Source organism: Rhinopithecus bieti, unplaced genomic scaffold (assembly GCF_001698545.2).
Source record: "Rhinopithecus bieti isolate Rb0 unplaced genomic scaffold, ASM169854v2 scaffold_19969, whole genome shotgun sequence".
In the NCBI taxonomy this organism is placed as follows: domain Eukaryota; kingdom Metazoa; phylum Chordata; class Mammalia; order Primates; family Cercopithecidae; genus Rhinopithecus; species Rhinopithecus bieti.
The window spans coordinates 268227-287862 of record NW_016810434.1 but is presented as its reverse complement, the minus strand read 5'-3'; the positions used below and the strand labels follow the sequence as shown (position 1 = coordinate 287862).

The following is a 19636-nucleotide window of genomic DNA, read 5'->3' as shown; positions in this document are numbered from 1 at the left end:
TAGGCGGCCTCTTCCTTGACCTTTCTGATGCAGGAACAGAGCCACTTGGCTGGGAGGAGTCAGGCAGGTGGTTAAAGGCCTGGGGAGAAATCATGGCCTCAAACGTCCTTCAGTAGCTTGGTGCCTTTGGGCAAGTTACATAGCTTCTCTGTGCCTTAGTTCCCTCACTTTTAAAACGGGAATGCTAATTATACCTCTCTAAAGGCTGTTTGAAGATGAAATGAGTTAATATGTGTAAAAGCTCAGAGCTCTTTTCTGATTGGTTGTATGTGCACCTGTGTTTCCTAATCTTGTGTGTGTGTGTGTGTGTGTGTACGTGTCCTATTCTTGTGTGCATGTGTGCTGTGTGTACTCTTCTCTAACTTCTTCATGGACAGTGGCCACATTCAATTCTTCTGCCCCCTCCTGATGCTCAGCATGAACCCTCCTGCTGAAGGCTGGCGTGGGTTGGGGGCAGGACAGGTGGTACATGTCCTGGAAGTCCGAGAGGCCTGTCCCTGCGGCCTGAGGTGAGGGTGTGACTAATCCTGTCTGGGCCCTGGTTCCCTGGGGGTTCTATTTATAGAACTGGAGAGGGAGCAGACGGGATCAGATTGCAGCTCTGTGGGCCGAAGCCCATCTCCTGCATGCAGACCTGCCCACCTCTCCTCCCAAGCTGTGGACAGAACTGCATGGAGGCTCAGGTGTCCCGGTCCCCTCTGGGTCTCTGCCCAGGCTTGTCTGTCCCCTCCCTCTTCCCGGCAGAACTACAGCCTGTATTTATGGCTGGGAGCCATGCCTGGCCCATGGGCCTGCCTGCCAGCTCCTGTCTGCTCTTGTGCAGGTCACTAATGGTTAGCGGTATGACATCCACAGTCCCCTGGCCTTTTCTTCATGGACACTGATCACCTTTCCGACGTGAGCGGCCGGGGCAGGCTGTGGCCACGGAGGGTTTGCTGTGAGGTCGGTGTTGATGGAGGGGCTGGGGCCACCGGCAATCAGAGGCTGGCTGTGGTACCCTGCAGCTAAATGGAGGAGGGGCAGCCTGCAGGCCAAGAACGGGGTGTCTCCCACACCTCCCATGTAGGGACTGACTGAGCGAGGAAAGAGAAAATAACCCAGTTCTTGTCCTCAAGCAGCCCACAGTTATCTTCAATTTTTTAAAAAAATTATTGTTTGTTTATTTATTTATTTATTGAGACGGAGTCTCGCTCTGTCGCCAGGCTGGAGTGCAGTGGCGCGATCTCGACTCACTGCAACCTCTGCCTCCCAGGTTCAAGCAATTCTCCTGTCTCAGACTTCTGAGTAGCTGGGACTACAGGCGCATGCTACCACGTCCGGCTACTTAATTTTCTTTTTCTTTTTCTTTTTTTTTGAGACGGAGTCTTGCTCTGTCTCCCAGGCTGGAGTGCAGTGGCCGGATCTCGGCTCACTGCAAACCCCGCCTCCCGGGTTTACGCCATTCTCCTGCCTCAGCCTCCCGAGTAGCTGGGACTACAGGCGCCCGCCACCTCACCTGGCTAGTTTTTTTTTTTTTTTTTGCATTTTTTAGTAGAGACTGGGTTTCACCATGTTAGCCAGGATGGTCTCGATCTCCTGACCTCGTGATCCGCCCGTCTCGGCCTCCCAAAGTGCTGGGATTACAGGCTTGAGCCACCGTGCCCAGCCTGGCTACTTAATTTTCAATTAAAAAAATGTTTTTTTATCTGGTCAGTAAAATTACATTTGGGGGCATGTATTCCTATTACTGCTCTATTTCTTTATAAGTAAAATACACTGAATATGTACACTTATGCAGCAGTGCCCTATAACGTTGTATGTGGTATAAATCATATGTAAACAAATGTAGGTGCAAGGGAGGCTCTGTATGTCCTCCCTGCTCTCAGGGAGTGAGCCTTAACAAGCCCCGAGGAAGTCCACACACACCCTGGAGACCTTTGCCCCCTGGGAGGGCCAGGCAGTGGACTAAAGTGTTCAAGGTCTCCTGACAAGGGCACTGACTTCAGACAGCGGGGACTGGGAGGATTCCTGCAGGAGGTGGGCTTGAGCTGAGCCTTGACGAATTGAGAGTGAGCCCAAGAAAAGCACTTCAGAAAGAGGGGCCTGCATTGAGCAAAGGGGGCCCAGGATGGCCCAGAGTGCAGGCACACATCAGCAGTGCGTGTCCCTGGGTGAACAAGTATGTGCCCACAACCAGCACCAGGGCTCAGCAAGCCACAGGTGAAAACATCAGTTCTTGCATACAGCCTGGCCAACATGGTGATACTCCATCTCTACTAAAAGTACAAAAATTACCCGGGTGTGGTGGCGTGTGTCTGTAATCCTAGCTACTCCGGAGGCTGAAGCAGGAGAATCGCTTGAACCTGGGAGGCGGAGGTTGCAGTGAGCCAAGATCTCGCCACTGCACTCCAGGCTGGGCGACAGAGTGAGACTCCGTCTCAAACAAAAACCAAACAAACAAACCAAAACAAACAAACAAATTCTTGCACAGAACTCTTTTCCAGACTGAAAACGTGTAGAGAGGGAAAGAGGAAGGAACTGGGTCTGGGGTCTACCCTGAGTATCTTCTCACTGGGAGGTACTGGACATGTCAGTCCTTTCTCTAACCTGTTTCTTCATGTGTAAAATGAAAATACCGATTTTCCCTCAAGGGCATGAAGTAGCCAAGGGCCATATACACCTGGGGCATTGCTCTGTGGCTGGGATGTTTCTGGGAGTTCTTCCCCTGTGGTCTTTCTTTCCACGTGCTCTTTGTCCACCCCCTGCCCCCACTTCCCTGAGCTTTGGGAGAGCAAGATCGCTGTGTTTTGTTCCACACGCACCCAGAACCCCGCACCATGCCCAGCACACTGTAGAGGTTCTGTGCATCTCTCTGCCTGACTGCACACACCACTGGAGCCTATGTAGCCTCTGGGGGCAGAAATCCTTCCAAAACGTAGTACAAAATCAGATCCTCATCCAGCACCCCAGGGATCACCCCAACCTGCCTGGGGTTCATCTTCAGTTTTCACAGAGCATTTGTATAAGCTCTGCCTGTTCTCTCATCCTCAGGCCTTTATGGGCGCTGTCTGTCCACCTGCTCGCCTCTTAAAGCCCCCCAGGTCCTGCTAATTCACTGCTGAGGAAATCGAAAGAGTACAACATCAAGAAAGAGAAAAGCCAACTTGGAATGGAGAAAAGTTTGACGAATCATATATCTGATAAGGGGACCTATTTCTAAATATCTGAAGAACTCTTACACCTCGGTATTAAAAAGAACCTACATAAAGTGGGCAAAAGACTGGAAAAGACACTTCTCCAAAAAAGATATACAAATGCACATGAAAAGAAAAGATGTTCAGCATCATTAGCCCTCAGGGAAATGCAAATGAAAACCACAATGAGATACCACTTCACACCCACTAGGATGGCTACAATGATAGATTTTTTTAAAAGACAGGGAGGATGTGGAGAAATCAGAACCCTCCTACACTGCTGCTGGCATTGTGAAATGGTGCAGCTGCCGTGGAGAACAGCCTGGGAATTGTTCACAACGTTAAACAGAGCTTCTGTATGACCCAGCAACTCTACTACTCTATATATCCAAGAGAAGGAAAAACGTATATCCACACAAAAACATTTTCACCCATTATTCATAATACCCAAAAAGTGGAAACAGTTCAAACGTCCATCAACTGAGGAATGGTTAAACAAAATGTGGCCTATCCATCCAGTGGAATAATATTCAGCCATAAAGAAAAACTAAGTACCCGTCCATGCTCCAACAGGGATGAACCTTGAAAGCATTACTCTAAGTGAAAGAAGCCAGTTACAAAAGGCCAGACATTACATAATTTCATTTATATAAATGTCTAGAATAAGCAAATCAATAGAGACAGAAAGTAGATGAGTGGTTGCCAGAATGGGGGATCTGGAGAAAATGGGGCGTGACCGCTCACAGGTACACAGTTTCTTTTTGGGGTGATGGCAATATTCCACAGTTGATTATAGTGATGATTACACAACTCTGAATACACTAAAAACCATTGAATTGTATACTTTGAATGGGTGAGTTGCATGGTAATGTGAGGTATAGCTCAAAAAAGTTATTTAAAAAGTTGTTACTTAAAATAAAAAAGGAAATTGAGATACGGCAGACTGCTACTAGTGTGTGTAAACCAAGAGTAAACATGTTTTGGATGAGAGCTTAAGCACGCTCCATGAGCCTAAATCATTGGATGGATTTTGTAACACCAATGTTGGTGGCTGCTGTGGTTTGGAGGTTTGTCGCCCCAAAACCTCATGTTGAAATCTGATCTCCAATACTGGAAGTGCGCCTAATAAAAGGTGTTTGGGTCATGGGGGTGGATTCCCTCCCTGGCTTTGGGGCAGGCAGAGGGGCAAGTAAGTTCCCTGTTAGTTCTCACTGTATTAGTTTCCTTGAAAGCAGCTTGTTATAAAGAGCCTGATACCTCCCTCCCCCCCTCTCTCTCTTGCTTCCTCTGTCCCCAGGTGACCTCTGCACACAGGGTGCAGATGAGGAAATGGGGCTCAGGAAGGTGAAGTGACTTGCCCAGGCCACCAGCTAGCAAGTGGTCAGGTGGGATACGAATCCACCCCTCTGCTGGGCCCTTGCTGGCTGACCTTGCAGTTTACTAAGGTGACTGATCCGGAATAAATCCAGAGCATTCAAATGTTTGCCTTTCTTTGGCCTCCACCATGAGTGGAAGCAGCCTGAGGCCCTCCCCAGATGCAGATGCCTCATCTTGAACTTTCCAGCCATCAGAGTCATGGACTAAAAAAGCCTTTTCTCTTTACAAATTCCCCAGCCTCAGGTATTCCTTTATAGCAACACAAAGACCACACTAACACAGTGACTCTGCAACCTTCTGAAGTTATTTCCTGTTTGTTTTCCACATAATTGAGGTTCCTAAGCCCCATGACCTCTGGACAAGTGAGGCTTATATAATCAGTACCATTACCTGTTGTTGTTGTAAAAATGGTGCCTTGGGCTAAACTGTCCTCTTGACCTTTGCTCACACAGCTACTTCTCTGCCATCCATGCAAGCAGAGAGCCATTCCAGGGCCCAGGGGATGATGTATGTGTGCCAAGTGCCGGGGTCTGAGGTCTACCCCACCAGCTCCTGGGTCAGCAAACAGGGCAGATGTGTTCCAGGGGGTGTGGGGGAGGTGACATCTGCTACTCACCCACATGGCTGAGTGTTTATAGAAGGATGTGCAGGTGGAAACATGCACACAGCTGCAAATCTTCTAAGTGGGGCATTAGGTCCCTCTTCCTCCTAAAGTCATCCCTTCCCTAACCAGGATCATTTCAGCCCCTGGGACTCTCTAAATAACACAGCTGAAGCCACAATTTGTCACTGAGAGCTCCCCTAGCCAGGCCAGGCCACTCCCCACAATGCAGTCAATGGGACATGGGTCCCACCATGCAGCCAACAGGACATGGGCTCAGGAAAACGTTAGAACACTCTGGATTTATTCCAGATCAGTCACCTTAGTAAACTGCAAGGTCAGCCAGCAAGGGCCCAGCAGAGGGATGGATTTTCATATCCCACCCGACCACTTGCTAGCTGGTGGCCCGGCCAAGTCACTTCACCTTCCTGAGCCCCATTTCCTCATCTGCACTATGGGGTGATGTTCCTCACTTTAATGAGGTGTAGGAAGGATTATATGAGACAAATAATCTGCTATGCTCTGGGCCTTTTAATTTGCTCATTTTTTATTTTATTCCTCTCTAGGATATTTTGTAAATCTTCTTGTCTGGGTAAAGCAGAAATAGATGCACCCAAATCAATACACGGTGTTCTCTGCCTAATGGAAAAATTTACTTTAAAATTTTCTAAAAATGTGCTCTAAGATAATGGCCTGGAGAGACATACCCATTTCTCTTCAAGACAATTGGAGGAAAAGACCTGCTGCTATTTGGGACTCGGGAGTGGGAAGAAGATGGGGGAAGAGCAGAGCAGGAGATCTGGGGTGGAAGGAAGAGTAGGAGGGCCTGCTGCTCAGGGCTACAGCCCTGGTGGTTGGGAACTGGGGCACTGGGCTCCTTGAGCCCTCTAGGGGATGCTGGTCCTAACATTTGGCTCCCTGCCAGGGACAGTTATGCCACTGGGGTCTCCAGGCCACTTACCCTTGCAAGTATCAAGCCCACACCAACTGCTCCTCTGCCTCCATGGCCCTCCAGAGCAATCCATCTCACTGGACAGTACTGTTTTCTTTCCTGTCTATCTTCTCCCCAACTCCAAGCTCCTCAAGGTGAGAACTAAGTAAAATTCACTTTTGCAAACCCCAGCACTTAGGACACATCAGGTCAAACTTGAGCTGCATCAGGGTCACCTGGAGGACTGATGAAAACATATTGCTGGGCTCCACATCCAGAATTGCTGGTGCTGCTGGGGTGGGGACCACACTTTGAAAAACACTGCGTAGGTGCTCAGGAAAGGTCTGTGGAAGGGGTGAAAGAACTAACCACTCACTTGCATGCAAGAGCAACTCAGTTTTAACTTTTTTTTCCCTGGGTCTTTACAGTTGGCCCAGCTCCCAGCCCACTTGGTCCAGAAAGTCCTCCCTGCTCATAGGGACTTCGAGTATTCATGCTCTCTCTGAGCTCCTCTAGGTCTTGAGGGTCACATGTATATGCCCTGTCCCTACACACCCCTTGGCTGCCCAGAGCTGGGTCTCTCAGGTGAGAAGAAGGTGATCAGCGTCATCGTGGCATTGTTAGCTGAGTCAATGAAACAAATCCCATGGGGACCACTCCCTGGCTACATGTGGGTCATCAGGCCCACTGCAGGCTGGGGAGAGGAGCAGTTCTAGGGGACCATAAAGATCTTGGGAATCTGGGAGCCCCCTAACATCTTGACTGGGAGGATATTCCCAAAGGACAGAGTTTCCTGGCTGACCAAGAATCCAGATGGCCTGCGTGCCAACCAGGAATCTCTCACTACCGTGCTTTGACAGCCCAGCCTGGGAGAACTGCTCACTGGGACAGTTCATTACTACCCACTGCCAGCGTATGGGAAGGATGATGGTCAGTGCTGGTTGGGAAGGGGAAGAGGAAAGCCCAACTGTCAGCACCAAGGCCAGGGGCTTGAAGCAGCAGAGGGGGTGGGGCATGCTCAAGCACCACGGTCCCTATGCTGTACAACTTTAGGAGGTGCTATTTACATAGTAATCGCTGTGGAGAGCGCCCTCTGCACAGCCTGTGCAGTTTTATGCAATGGTCCATCCTACCAAACCTCCTCTGAGAAATTCTCTTATTCATTATTCCCAGAGTACCTGCTGTGTACCCAGCATGGAGCAAGGTGCCAGGGCCATGCAGGTAGCCAAAGATGACCTGCCCTCTTAAAGCTCTTGGGAGAAAGGCCAGCTACACAATGCAGGAAGGAGTAAAGTGCTGGAATGAGGGGATGACTGGGCGCTATGGAGCCAGGGAGGAGGGCTTTACTTTGCCCAGGGAGGCCAGGGAGCTGGATTGTGGGGGCAGCCAGCTCCCTATGGGCCAGTTAATCCAGCCAGGTTGGAGGCCATCAGGCAGTGGCAGCTGAATCTGCAGCCTCAGCGTCTGGAGCTGGGTGGTTTCTTGCTTTCCAGGGAGACCTGGAGCTGCACAAACCCTGGGACTGGTGGGTCTTGTGGGCTGTGGCTGCCCCCACCCTTCCCCTTGTTATGGCATAGGATTTACTGAATCAGGGATGGGCCTCAGCCCTGCTCCTGGGCAGGGCAAGCCATGGGAGTAAGGAAAGAGCAGAGTTAGCCAAGACACACAGAGGCAGCTCAGGGTGTCTGCCACGGAGCTCGGCCTGCCTCACATCAACTGCTTTTTGGGCTTAGGGATGTGTGCCTTCTTTTGGTTTGTCCAGCTGCTGCACTGCCTTTTTCTGGAAGCCTCTGAGGGGCCCTCCCCTGCCCCTCAGTGGCCTCTTACTTTGGATTCCCAGGGATACTGGAAGTCGGCCTCCACCCTCTAACTGCTCTGCATGGGGAGAGTCATGCAGCCACTTCTCAACCACCTGCCATGGGCCAGCACCAACTTTTGCAAGAGCTCTGACTTTTGCAACAGCTTTGACGTTTGCCAGAGTCCTAAGAGCTCAAAAGGCTGGTCCAGGCAGCCTGGGGAGCAGCTCCTGGCTTCCACCTGGGTCTAGGACAGGGAGGACTTCACGCTCTGGAACTAACTCTGCACTTTTTGTCACATTACCATTGGCTGCACACACTGGTTCTCTTGTCTGTCACCTCATTGGATGGGGGCCAATAAAAAACTCATTTATGTGTCTCTAGCACCTACTGGGGCCTGGCACACAGTAAGTGCTCAATACATTTCTGTGGTTTGAATGATTTAAGACTAGATTCTGAGGGGAGTATTTGTGAGTCATAGCTGCTCTCCCCAGAACCTAGCTGGGGCTCTCTCATACTCAGTGGTGATGAAATAATAATACTATGAGTTTCTAATCCCTTCTGCAGCTTGGTGACATCGTTAGACCTAGTCAAGCATTTTGCTATTTGATAAACTTAGTAACACTGAGGACTTATGCACAGATGAATTTAAACACTGGAAATAAATATTAGCAAAGAGACTGCTGCAACTCTGGTCAGAGTGAAAATCAAACACCAGATCTAAGGTGCACTGAGGTGCAGCCTGGTATGGGGGTACTCATGGAAGGAGCCTTCAGGAATGCTGAGTCAATGGCTTCAGGGTTTTTGGAGGCTTCTGGGCCAGGGCATAGCAACCATTTGGAGGGGTCTGCCCAGTCTCCATTAGGTGGGGGTGTCAGGGCAGGTGAGGCCCAGCTACTGCCATTGGTAGATGTGCTGTCTCCTTGGCCCTTCCAAACCTGTGTCTGCCTGGTCTGTGCCTCTGGCCACTTCCCACCCAGAGCTCTTGCTTTCTTTCTGCTTAGGTTATAGGCTTAATCTTTTTCCCTGGGAAGTGCCTTTCCCCCAGCTAGCTAAATTCAACAGGAAGGCCCAGTGCCTCTACAAGGCAGAATTAAGTTCCCCACCTCTTGGCTCTGCAGCACAGGTAACAGGTTGCAACTAACATACAGTGGTATGTACTTTCCCTTACAAGTCCCAGGGGTAGGTGGTGGGGGGGACCTACTCCCTGTCATCTCGATCACCCCTCCCCACATGCTAATAATGTTAGTATTAAAACTAACACCCTTGGATATGAAAAATCTACATCTCCCAGTCAGGTGAAGTGAATAACAGCTTCTGCAAAGTCTTTCCCATTTTATGGATCTGAAATTTGCAATGTAAGTCAAAAGCAGGGCATATTTTATGCAAATAAGAAGTTTTCAGGGAAGTTCCCCACCCTGTGACTGCCCCATGTAGCAACTCCGGGCTTCCCCTATAGCGTGAATTCCATCTTCCCCAACAGAGAGGAGCTGGGCAGGCACATCCCAGCACCTAACAAATGCTGGCATGGACACAGCTGCAATAACCAGGAGTCAAATGCAGAGAAGTGCCAGCGAGGCAAAGTCGGGGATCGCGCCTGAGGATGTGTGCACAAGGTTTGACCTGCGGAAGGCTATCATTCCTTCTACTTTGCAGAAGAGAAAACTGAGGCCCGGACAGGTTAAAGGACCTCCTCCGGGCCCCGAGTTGGCTCTTGCCTGCCCTAGTTCCACTGTGTCCTGGGCCGGTCCCGTCCCTGCATTCGAGCTGCCTCTGGGGTGGCGAGGGCCTGCGGCTCATTGCTTGGGACGTGAGTAACAGTTGGTCACCTGGTCAGCACCAGGCTTTGGTGTCTTCTGCTTTCTTCCTCTTCAGTTTTCTCTCTCCTCAATGAGCTGCTCCAACTCACACTTTCCAGCCTCTCATTCTCAGGCTGTTTCTGCAAATCCAGAGCTGCCCGCTATCCCCAAACCCCCAGGCTTGGTTCTCACTGGGCCTGGGGTCCAGGAGGCCCCACCTGATCCCAGGTCCCTCTTGCTATCCCACCCCTAGCCTCCCACAGCTGACCTGAGAGGAGAGAGGATGGAGGATGCCAGTCTCAAATCATGGTTTAAAAGCTTGGTTATAGCCATACACATCTAATTGATATATTTCTATTTTCTCTGTGGGCATTTTCCCTTTCTGATGTAATCTTACAAACATTTTACTGTTATATTTCTTGTAATACTGCCTGGAATCATTATTTAGACATCATTAAAAAATTATTATATTTTTAAAAGGAAGGCTGAGAAGTTCCTACAGAAGAGAATACAGAAAGCTCAAGCACACTCGAGCCAATCCCGCAGAAATACACATGCGCGCAAGTTAGGTCTGATGGAAAAGAGTTGATCATCACACCACTTTGCAAAATAAAAGTGAATGAATAATTTAGAGAGCTTTTTACAAACATCTAGATTTTCGAATCATTCTAGAAAAATCCGGTTCAATTACTTGCAGCAGCAGTTCCGTGCTAAACCAATGCAGAAATGGTTACCAATAAGAAAAATGTACAATTCCCAATGGGCCTGCATTCCACAGAAATGCATCATAAACATTAACATCCTTAAACACACACACACACACACACAACTGTGTGTGATAAATACTTGAACCTTTGACTTTTAAAAGCCTCCTGACTTAATAACTTGGACTTCCTTTCCTCAAAAAGGGGCCATGAAAATGTGCAGATGATACATATTTCCCATTTTATACTGCACTTTTTGCAGCCTGTTCCAAGGCAGTACAGATCTCTGGGAGGTGTCAAGTTCCTCCTGGAGATTCAAGGGGCACCCTCCAGCTGGCCAGGGGTCAGGGGATTGGGGAGCTGGAGGGAGGGGTTTGCACAGGACCCATGCCACCTTGGATGTGCATCATAGCCAGATTTACCAACAGCAGGCTGGTGCGACATCTGGCTGACATGAGGGTCTGAGGGTCTGAGGCTCTCAGGTCACTCGACAGCCTCATCATGAGGTGAGCCACCTTTCTGGCTCAGTCTCCAAGCAGGACAGCCTGGCTTTGGTTCTGACTTTTGGTTTCTCAGGAGACGAGGGACCTGCCAGAGAGACAGCCAGCTGACTCCTCCAGCCTGCACGCCAGCTCTTGGCCACAGGGACTGGACCGGGAGTGGTGACTGATGCTTGGTTGGAGAGTGCACTGAGAGAGCGCAGCTCTGGCCTGCTGCTTCCTGCTCAGGGAGGAAACCTCACTGGTGATAATTAGTGGCTCAGACTCAAGTCTCTTTGCTACAGGAACTGAGGTGGGACGACCAGTAGAACCCAGGATGCATAAAATGAATAAATGTCATCTAATGTGTGCACACACACATGAGAGAGAGAAAGAAAGGGAGAGAGGTGTTTACTCTTCGGGATACAAAGGCAAACATAATGGCTGCAGAAAGTGGCAATTTATCAATTTCTGTGGGGGAAATTTATTGCAGTCATCATGGTTGCCACTGGCTTAGTGATAATGCTCTCAGCATTTGGTGCCCACAAAGGCTTCATTGTCATCTTTACTTGCTTGTCAGTGCTCACAGTGGAGAGAAAGACAGACAGACAGACAGACCCACAAAGAGATGACAGCACTTGTCTCTAGGGCAAAGCATGGACGGGGGCTGAAGAAGACACAGGCATGTTTCTGCTGGCTGGGGACGGCTTTTCAGTGGACCTTGGAGGCCACATCGGCAGCCCAAAGGAGGCTGGAGGTTTGGAAGCTTTTGTGTTGTTGAAGTGAATTATGTGCAAGTCCATTCTTAGGGATAAGTGTATTCTATTGTCCAACTTGTTTGGAACCCAGTGATCTTGGAATAGGGCACATCTAAGTATCCCTGGCATCTTTATCTCAAGCCCGCGTGCAGAACCTGTTTATCAGATCCCTGAGCATCTGATAAACAGGTTCTGGGCAGGTTTTCTCTATCATCACCAAACACCAAGCCAAGGCCTCATTGTTCTCTGTGGCTCCCTGGGTCTCTTCTCTCCTACTGGAGTGAAAGCTCCTGTGCGCAGGGCTAGATTGCTGAATCTCGGCGGAGTCCAGCACAGGCCGGTAGGCAGGGACTGACTTCCACTACCCCTCCTTCCAGACCCTGCCCACTCCACCCCCCACCACAGCCAATGGCATTCCTTCCATCTCAAATCTTGACATCCTCCTGGCCCATCCCAATCCCCCTTCCTTGAAGAGCCAGCCCAAGGCCTTGGGCACTTAAGACACCTACCATCTCCCCCAACCCTCACCCCTGACAATCTCTCCCTGCTTTGAATTCAGAGAGGCAGCTGTGTTAGTTGGTGGACCTAGCTGGACAGAGCTGTGTGTGAATTCCGGTCCAGCCATGTGCTAGCTGTGTGACCTTGGGCAGGTTGCGTTCCCTCTCTGTCCTGACGATTAAACAGTGAATGTGAAACCCCTAAACACATGTCTTCCTTAGGACTGCTCTTGTGTGCACCTTTCCTTGCTCTGCTGTGGCCACTCACTGCACATGGCCCCTCTGCCACTCTGGGTGCTCTATGGTCAGCTGAGGGAGGGACCTATGTGCCCTCCACCCCTGCACATCCTCACAGTCCCTCACATCATGCTCTGCTTAGGTGAAGCTGGTGGATACCTGTTGAGCCAGAGGGTCTTAGGCAGTGCTTTCAAATGTTCGTGAACACCAGAATCGCCCGGGCAGTTTAAGTGGGTGGGTTTCTGGGCAGTCCCAGGCCCAGAGTCTCTAGTTCAGTGTGTTGGTGTGGGGTAGATAGGACTCTATTTTCCTATCAAAGCTGCTGGGGGGTCTCCAGATCTCTTTGGAGAAGCTGCACTGTGAGGAAACCGCACCTGAGGAAAGCAAACCTTTCTGTTGCTTTTGAGAGTACAGGAGCTGGAGAGTACACGTTCCTGGAGGACTCCAGGTCAGCTGTGACAGCTGCCCCCTGGGGTTCTCACTGAGACCTTGGCTCTACCCTGAGCTCCCTCAACCTTGGGACTTCCCCTCCTCTCAGCACCCCCCACGCAGCCATACCAGATGTTAAAGGTCACGGGAGGGCAAGCAGCAGCCTCACTGGAACTCACACCAGCCCGGGTGACGCAAGCTTTCCAACCTCCAGCCTTCAGATCTGGGAACACCAGGAGGGCAGGGCTTTCCCAGATGTCCGCCCCTCCATCTACCCATCACCCTGATTTCTGGCTGCTGGGCCCAGCACTGTCTTGCTTCCTTCCCTTCCAGTTCCCGGTACCACCTTCTTTCTGGCCAGTCCAGAGACATCTCCAAGGGCCAGAGGGTCATCTCCAGAGGGCCTGGCACTCTCTTCCCACAGCTCCTCACTTCCCACAGCTCCTCTGGCCTCACACCCAGGTTGGGGCGATTTGACGGCCGATGGTGCGTCCTCTCAAACTCCACTGCATTCAGTGTGCTACTGACCCTCGTGCAGGCCTGGATGGTCACCCAGAAAGCCCCCTTGGATGCCAGCAAGCCCACTGTGGCAATATGCAGGCCAGACCTCACCCAGAGGGCCCAGCTCTCAGCCACTGTATCCTCTAGCTGTGCACCCAGAGTTCACCTTCAGAGAGACGCTCGCCCTGACTGGGGGTATACTGTTACCCTCTCAAGCCCACTGGGAAAATCAGGCACCACTCCCCACAGCCTGCTGGCCACCCCACCAGCTGGATGCTTATAGAAATGGGAAGCAGCCGGGCATGGTGGCTCACACCTGCAATCCCAGCACTTTGGGAGGCCGAGGCAGGTAGATCACCTGAGGTCAGGAGTTCAAAACCAGCCTGGCCAACCTGGCAAAACCCCGTCTCTACTAATAATACAAAAATTAGCCGGGTGTGGTGGAGCACACCAGTAATCCCAGCTGCTCGGGAGGCTGAGGCAGGAGAATTGCTTGAAATCAGGAGGCAGAGTTTGCAGTGAGCCGAGATGACACCACTGTACTCCAGCCTGGGCAACAGAGCGAGAGTCTGTCTCAAAAAAAGATAGAAATAAAATAAATAAATAAATAATAAATAAATAAATAAATAAATAAATAAATAAATAAAAGAAATGGGAAGCTTGTTCACTCGCAGACCCCAGCATGCCAGCTTTGGGGGCCCTGCTGTCTACACATGAACCGAGACAGCTGACACCACCAAATAAAGCTTAGTGGGCCCATTCACCAACCCCAAATCTCTTTACATGCACCGAAGTTGGCTTTATAATCTTGGGGCAGTATTTTTTTTACACCTTTAAAAAGAAGGCTTACACAGGCGATGTATGCTGAACTCCCACCTGGCTCTCATTAAGCAGAAGGCGGAGATGGAGGAAGTCACTGTCTGATTGAGGAACAATCAGTGCTCACCTGTTGCCTGCGCTGCTCGGTAACTGTGGGCATGCAGAAGACAGACTGACTGGGAGGAGTTGAATATCGAACAACTCTCCAATGACAGCGTTCTTATGGCACTGAAGCAACCAACGCCTGACCCATTCGGAGGAGTGCTCATGAGGCCAGGCCACACCTGAAGAGGAACACACTCTGCCCTTGGGTTGAAATGACAACGCAAGAGTTTCTCAGCCATGAGCAGTCGCCTGTCAGCCCTCACCACAGGCACAGTGGTTGATCCCTCCGGCTCAGTGGGTGAGGGAAGGGGGTGTCTCTGGGTTTGCATCCTGGCTCATTCACATGAGCGATAGGTCCTGGGCCTCACCGCCACGTGTCTCCTCACTCAGATTCACACGTACGCAGAGGGCATGTGTGTTTGTGGGGTGATTAATGACAACACTCATCCTGCCAGCAGTGGGACTCAGCTGGTCTTAGAGTGCCTGGCTCAAAGGTAGTGCTCAGTAGGTGTTTGCTGAATGAATAACCGATGAGGCAGAATTTGGACAGGAGAATGTGGCGGTTAGTTAGTGGCTAGGACTCTCAGGATAGGGGTGGAAAAAAAGAAGCTGGGGTCCATATGTGCTTGAAAAGTCACGTGGTTGGGAGAATAACACTGTCGACCTCCTAAGAGTCTCCAGGTACAAATGAGCTCCTGTAGGTAAAGTGTTTGGCCCGGGAGCCGGCACATGGGAGGCTGAATGTCAGTGATGAGGACTGGCATTTCAGGCGAGATGGTGGTGGTGTGTGGCATGCCAAGGATGTGATGGTTGGAGTACACAGAGGCCCGGGACCCGTGGGAGGCTGTGTTGGACAGGTGGGTGGACCCAGCTGCAGGAGACTGATGGGAGGAAGTGGGACTTCAGTAGCCCAATGTTTGAAGACCACCTAGTCTCACCCTGACCCCTGCCCCTCTCCTCTCTAAGTTCTGTGATCTCCAAAGCCTCTCAAATTGGAATGGGTTGGCAGGGGTGAGGTAGGAGCGGAAAAAGAGGCATACACCCTTCCAACCCCTAGAGGGAGGAAAGGCGCCAACTTGGCCTTAGGTTCTAATAACTACTTAAACTGGTAAACATCCTCATTTTAAATCAAGAGGCACCTCCCTGGTCTAGATGCTAGAAAGCAGTTTCATAGTACTCAACCTGCCCAGCTCGGGAAGACCTGGCCACTATGCACCGTGGGTGGACAGGAAAGAGCGGATCCAGCCTCAGCTGGAAGACCAGGGAGCCTGACTCCCCGAATGACCTGCTTCCTTCCCCTGCCCCAGCCTGCCTGAACCTCACCCTAGCCCGCTCAGTTGTTCATTTGCAGCTAGACAGGGAATGCAGCAGGCAGCGTAGACTGCCAGTCTGGGAGGCATCAGCTAAGACAGAGCTGGGAACCCTGGGGCTTGGAGCCAAGGCCAGCTCTGCCACAGAGTACGGAACCTGGAGGCCACTCTCTGGGCCTCAGTTACCTTCTTTAGGAAAGTCAGTGGTTTGGTCTAGAAGAGTACTGAGCCTGGAAGGCCCCTCACTGGTTAACACGCAAACCTGAGGTGAAGAAGGAGGGATCTGATATTTACTGCACTCCTAAAATTCAGCACTTCACACACTTAGTCCCCCAGATAGGCATCCTTGTTTTATGAGGATATCCTGTTTGAAGTCCTTGGCAAGGTTTTGCAAATGAACAGAGGTTCAGAGAGCTGAGGGCTTCATGTCAGGGGGTAAGGAGCTGAGATTTGGACTCATCTATCTGACTCCAAAGCCAGACTCTCCCCCCAGCTCTCAGCCAGCGACCTTTACCCACCCAGCTCTCAGGTGTGCGCCTTTGGACTTCACTCAAGAACTTTCACTTTTTAACTATGTGAAGCCCTGCCCAGCACCCTGGTCTCTGATAAGCCCGAGGAGGGAAGGGCTGTGGGCCAAGGATAGGAGACATGAATGGGAGAGGAATCTACCTGTTTGACATCTCTAGGCTGGAGAGGGCACATGTGTGATCCCAGCTTGACCTGGCCTGGTCCTGGGGACCTCAGCAAACCTGGGGCAGGCTGCTCAACCTCCAGGTGGACAAGTGGCCCAGCCTGAGCTCCCTGCTGGCTCTGAGGCCAGCATTAGACTGTGTCAGTTCCATACCTGCTGCCACATTGCCTGGCTGAGGCCACCTGCTCCATTTAAGCCCCTTCAGGACACTAGTGACACCATCTACCCCACTCCGCCCACTTACCCATCAGACATTGGCTAAGCACCTGCTCCCTGCCAGCCCCTCTGCAGGCCACTGGGGACACAGGTAAGTAAGACACAGTCTGGGTCCTCCAGGTGCTCCTAGCTGATTCAGTCAGCTTTGGATGGGACTTGGGGATCTATATTTTTAACAAGCCTTGCAGGTGACTGAGGGGACACACCCAGGTGAGACCCTTTGGTTTTGTGGACCTTCTGGCTCCCAGCACTGTATTCTTGGGGCTACCAGAATCCTCTTGAGGACACAGCCTGTTTCACCCCACTGGTAGGTTCCTCTGGGCTCCAAGTCTGATAACTCTGGGTTCAAATCCTACTTCTGCAACTTGCTAGCTGTGTATCCTTGCAAAATATGTGGACTCTCTGAGGCTGTTTCCCCATTTTTAACAAGAGATAATGGTGCCTTCCTGTTGTGAGGATTAACTGGGATATTATGCACAAAGCCCTTAGCAAGATGCCTGGCACACATAAATGGGAATATCTGCTGTTAATTATATTATGGCTGCACTCTGATGGACAGAAATACCTCCCTGGGGCTATTTCCAGAACCCCCCACTTCTGGAGTTCATCTCTGAGGTGGCCCTGGATACCTGGGAGGCCTCTCCGTGCCCTCTGCCAGGGCTCCAGCAGGACCTTCCTGCTTCTCCCCACGGATCCGGCTTTCTGGTCCCCGCACGGCATATTATCTGGGCACACCCTCCATTTCATTTACCCAGGGTGACCAAAGTTTCAACCACACCTCTCAGGGCAGTCTGTCCCCAAATTTCGGGGAAGTGGGCAGGAGGGGGAACTTTGCCGGGCAGGAAAGGGAACTTTGCCAGGCAAGAGCTCTGCGGGCAGAGGCGGGCACTGGTCAGACCAGCCTCCTCCTGGGGACCAAGGTCGGGCGCCCCTGCCCAGCCCCTGCCCCTGCCCTGCCCGGCTGCGAAGGGACTGGGAGGTCTGGCGAGGAAGAGCCTAGAAGATCCCGCCCACAGCTACCAGCCCTCCTTTGGGACCGCTGGTCAGAGCCCCAGCTGTGGGGCACACGGAACCTGTGGACTCAGCCGAGGTCACCTGGAGGGGCGCCCACATCTGCACCCGGGGCTCCGGAGCCTGCTCCCCGCCACTGTCGCCGCCGGCCCTGCCCAACTCGCATGGCGCAAGCGGCTTCTGCGCCTAGGGAAGGAAGGCACGCGGGGTGGGGGCCCCGAACCCGGTTTATCTGCCGCCGGGCGCACGTGGCTCGGTCCCAGGGTAGAGGGGTCGCCTCCAGACGTGTGGCGGCACCCGAGGTCCGTGCGGCGATGGCGCAGGGTGCAACCGGGCGGGCGTCTCGGGGACCCGGCGCAGCACACAGCCCCGCGGAGACCGGGGGAGGGGTCACTCACCTCTGCGGCCAGCCGCTCGGAGCAACCGCGGCAGCTGAAGGTCCGCGGCGAAGGCAGTGGCTCGGCCCGAGGCTCCTCCTCTCGCGCGCCCCACCCGCCCGGGAGGGCCGGACCTGCAGGGGAGGTGGCCGCCCGCCAGCCCGCCGCAGCTTATCCGGCTCGGCCACCTCCCCCGGGGCCTCAATCAGGAGCCGCCGGGTCCTCGCTCCCCGCCCAGTCCTGCAGGCCCGGCAGCGGCGGCGGCGTCTAACCACCCTCCTCCCCTGGCCCCAGGCGGGAGGTCCCCAGCCGGCTCCAACACTTCCTGATTTGCAGTGCCCCGCACACGGCTGAAGTGAGCGGAACTCCGGGACCGCCCCTTAACCCGGCCAGGGAGGGCACCGAGGCCAGGGTGACCTCTAGGCCCCCCTCTCTTAACCTGAGGAGCACCTCGAATCCTTATCCATTTTCTAACGGAGCCCAAGTGGCAGCCATGGTTGCAGGTGGGAAGAGGCCAGGGCGCCAGATTGGGTCCGGATCCCTTCCCTCTCAACAAGGCCTTTGTGGTCCTGCCCATCTCTGTCCCTTGTCCACCCTTAGGGCAGACTTTTGACCCTTCCCAGCAGTCCTCAGGTTCCAAGACCGGTGGGATGGCGGGCACCTTTCTCCCGGAGCTGCCTCCCTGTCTAAGCCTTCTGGGCTCTGAAACCCTGCCCGTGCCCCGCTCCCCCTGGCGCACTGCTCGCTGCCCTCCGCACTTCCAGTGCAGATGGCTTCACAGCACAGCAGTGAGGCCGGGCAGAAGTAAGGTGAGGCCGTCTGTGGGCGCCTTTCTAGAGGAGTGCGCCCTGGTCCGAAGCCCTTTCTCACCTATGGTCACAGTTGCCGGCTGCTGTTACTCTCTTTACAGGTGAGGAGACCCGGGCTTTTCCGCTCAGATTCGTGGAGGCTGAGTGGGGGTTCGAGACCCCGGTACTCTTTCTAGAGTATTCCTGGGGGGCGTATTCTATTAGCTTCTGATGAGGAGCTTCAGGTTATTTTTAGGAAGTCTAAGAATCCTGTTTTCTGGGGAGCCAGCCTCTGTTGGGGAGATAAGCCTCCAGAGGCCAGAGGCAGGAACTGGGCCTCAGGGAAGGCCCGTAACTAGACCCCAAAGGGCAGGGTCGGGAGGAAGAGGCAGAGCTCTGGTCTCCCTGTGGAGGGAGCGCTGCTGTGAGGGCCCTTCCCGCCACCCCAACCCCACCGAGACCCACCCGCAGGCAGTTTGCTTCCCCCTCCACACAGCTTTCCTCCTGCCTGAATACCCACCTCCCAGCTCTCTGCCCAGCCAGGGCCCAAGGCCAGAGCCTCTCCTTTCTCTTGCAAGAATTTTCCTGTCCCACCTTGCCCCAGGGCAACACCTCTTGTGGCAATTCTCACAGGTCCTTTATCCATTCAACACTTACCGTGCCTCAGGTGCCAGACAGTGTTCCCAGTACTGGAGACACAGGTGCCCAATGGAGGTTCCTGTCCGTAGGGTGCCGGGGCTGGTGAGTTGCCCCTGCAGTGGGTTGTAAACTTTGAAAAGACAAGACCCAGTTCCTAGCTCTCTCTGGTGCCCCCAATATGCTCCCCCCACAGTAGCTGTTCTTTCGAGACCTGCTTCTGCTGACGGGGATGGCTGAATATCCTTCCTTTAATGCCCAGGGACAAAAACTGAGCTTGGGAAACGCAAACACCGAGAGGTCTTCCAGCATCTTTGGAAGAATCCCTGGGAACCAGTGTCTTTTTGTGGGGCTTTCTATGCATGAGTAAGAGAGAGGGAGACTTTTTTTGGTGAGGGGGC

At 52.5% G+C, this 19636-nt stretch overlaps 1 protein-coding gene across 1 annotated transcript in view; it reads right to left on the bottom strand.

Moving 5' to 3' along the window:
- Positions 1-18709, bottom strand: part of STEAP3 (STEAP3 metalloreductase) — a 42523-nt gene extending 23814 nt beyond the window's left edge. The window contains 1 exon segment of the mRNA XM_017891951.1: positions 17833-18709. The gene's annotated coding sequence lies outside the window, so the exon portion shown is untranslated.
- Between the last annotated feature and the right edge of the window lie 927 nt (positions 18710-19636).